Source organism: Miscanthus floridulus, chromosome 4, assembly GCF_019320115.1.
Source record: "Miscanthus floridulus cultivar M001 chromosome 4, ASM1932011v1, whole genome shotgun sequence".
Lineage (NCBI taxonomy): Eukaryota > Viridiplantae > Streptophyta > Magnoliopsida > Poales > Poaceae > Miscanthus > Miscanthus floridulus.
In genome coordinates, this window is record NC_089583.1 from 64,687,683 (window position 1) to 64,691,113 (window position 3,431).

Consider the following 3,431-nt stretch of genomic DNA (forward strand, 5'->3'; position numbering starts at 1 on the left):
TTCTTCTTCCTCTCCTGATTCATCATCATCGGCAAGGACGACACTGGGGTCCATGGCATCAGCTTGAGGCTCATGATTCGGATTTAGTAGATTGCTAAGCCTATGAACCTCCTCATGTAGATACGTATTATGTTCTTCTAAATCTTCTACATAGAATTCTAGCTCATGAGTTCTAGCTCTAGCTACATTTTCCCTGTGCCAAGCTTCATTTCTTCCCTCCATCGTATGAACTAACATACTTTCGTAGTTCCTATGTGCGGTGGTGAGCTGCCTCAATTGACCCTGTAATTCTCCTATTTGTATAACATCCAAAGCCCTATCTCTAGTAGATTGTGCTAACTCCATAGAAACCCTCAGTATCTCTGCTTGGGGATCAGGCCTAGTACTGCTACTGCTAGCACCATCATTTCTAGGGGCAAGTTGGTGACGAGGAACTCCTTTGGGTCCGGTGGACTTACAGGGCGTCATCTTGGCACGAGCCATATTGTAGGGAGCCAATTTAATCCAAGTAAGACCATTTGATCAAAATCTAAAAAGTAGCCTCAAACCAGACTCACTACTTAACTCCAGACTAAGAGGTGAAGGAAGTAACAAGCGAATCATTCCTGATGCATGAATCGTTCTTACGAACAAAAACATCAAAGTTTATAATGCACATAAACAACATTTATTTTTATATAGGGCATAGTATAATTACTACTCCACCACACCAAAAACCTTTTTAATCAAATAGGGAATGGTGAGAAAGAAATAAGATAAGTCAGAAGCAATTTGGACCAAGTTAAATTTAGTCATCCAAATCATTTTGAAGTTTTTGTAAAACAATACAATAAAACCTTGTAATGATCGCTCTGATACCATTCTGTGGCAGAACCTCCTAAGTTATAGGGCCCACATGCACCTGTCACTATCCGACAACCTTTGACATTTATGCATATGTTTTCAATAACTTAAAAAGACTATCGGGTGTCCTCGGGGAACCCCGAATCATCCACGATTTCTGAGCAGGATCACGTTACAGAGTCATTGCAGTATTACAACATTTATTCAAATATCAAAACCAGAGTAAAAACAGCGGAAGTCTTACGATAACATAGTTCACAAACTAGTTGTTTCAAACCTTACAAACTAAGTTCTTTAATTATTACAAACCATAGTAGTAGTGGAGTGGCATAATTAATATATACATAACACACAAAATAAACATCCTGCCCAAGGATCACACATTTACTTCTCATCGTCAGAATGAATGATAGTCATGCAGCATGATCCAAAACAGATCTGCTCATGAGGCTCACCTGCAACAAGGGGTCAATGAACCCTGAGTACAAAAGTACTCAACAAGACTTATCCGAAATATTAACTGATAAACTCAGTAATACAGGCTCAGGGATTCAAGGTATAGCTTTAACAATGATCAAAGTTCTTTTGCGTAAAAGCTCTTTTAACAACATTCTTTATATAGAAAACTTCTCAAGAATTATATATATAAAGCTGACATGATCCGCACTGAGATCATGAAACTTCATATTCAGCACCTTCACAGGCCTTATTCAAGTTCCGGTTATTAATTCTACGATGATGAACAGTGAGTTGAGTCTCCATAACCGAGGAGCAACGACGATTCGAACTGATTATAAACCCAGCTGGGAATTCCAGACCACACAACATATGCAGGTCCCTGACCTCCATATACCAACCTACCCTCAGATCCTCTAAAACAAGAACGGGTCCGCACCACTCGAGAACATAGTACTCCACCATTCCAGCCCAAGGCCACGTGGGTACACGCTATTCCCGCCATCTCTCCACTCCCAGTGCGCGAGTAGCCATTCTCGTAATAGAATTGCCAAGTTCAGGCTTACCGGAGTATGTGGTTAGTACTACAAATTCTCATCTCATACAATTCAACAACGGACATGCCTTGATCGATATAGGCGGAAAGAACCCGCTCACAAGACCTCCATGTCTTGTGGCTCACACACACCGAGTCCGACCGGTCTAGATTTATTACTTCGCATACCCATATCACACGCTAACAATATTGACCAATGTTCCATTTAAAACTTGCAGGTGGTAGGTAGTCACCCGACTTTCATCGTTCTACGCATAGCTAAGCAAAACTAGGCATATACGAGTTTAAAACTGATAAAATGGTAAATATGGAATAACAAGGGTGGTAATGCACCAATTAGGCTTTTACTTAACTCTTAATCACTTATTGCAGTAACGGAAAGCAAAAGCGAAATTAATTTGTAAAATACAAGGTAGGGTTGTATGCATCCGGGGCTTGCCTTCGTTGACGGAAAAGTCCGGTTTCTGCGACGTTACACAAGGATTCGATCCGACCTCAACAGACGGATTAACCTCCTCAATAGCTTGATTAACTACCACGTTTTCACCTTCGTTCACTACACGTAATAACAATGCCATGTTTAACATGATGCGGAATACGAAATATGATGCTCGATGATGGATGCAAAATTAATAATTTGAATACAACTTTCCTTCGCGGTACAGTTGCAAGTCAAACAAACTAAATCTTTTTTGTAACACATATATCAACTACCAAGGATCATTAACAACAAATGATCCGAGGTCATCACTCAATCCAAAAGTCCAAACAAAAACCTAAATCATTAAAGGTTACTATTTGCTTTTATGAATTAATTATTTAATTCAAAATTATGAAATAAATCAACTTATTCTGATTGAGCTCAAAATTTTAGTACATGTTCATTACATGTTAACTAAGTGGCAAAACAAATTTTATAATTTTTGGATAAATAAATAAGCCTAGAAAAATCATGGAAATCCATTTATAAATAAATTGAGCAATTTTTATCACATTTAAAAATTACTGAAAAACATTATTTCATATTTTTCTTAAATACTATACCTCACAGAGAAGTCACTCAAAAATTTTCATAATTTTTGGAGCTCTAAATAAATCTACACAAAAATAACAAAAACAGACACTATTCATTCAAATATGAAAATAGAAAAATCCATTTGAACGCTGAGTCACTGACAACGGGTCCCACATGTCATCTTCAACCTCCGACGTTGACCACGGCAGCGACGGCTCTGACCGGAGATAACTCGCCGACGGTGAGTCCAATGGCGATGGCCAAGGTACCAAAACGTTCACCAAGACTAGACGCATCTATTGACGTCCCTACTGATCCGATAACGGTCCTATGCTAGCTCAACGTCGGCCATGGCGGATGCGGTGGCAACGGCAGTGCTACGCCGGCGAAACGAAGCCAAAAACGGGGAAACAGAGGGCATGGGAAGGTCCAGTAGCTCACCACGAACACGTTCAAAGCAAGAATTAAGGCCGGAGAAGCAACGGTGAAGCGGGGCGGCGTTCACAGCGATCACGGCGGTGCGAGCAATGGCGACGGCGGTGTTCCAGTGGCTGTGGTGGA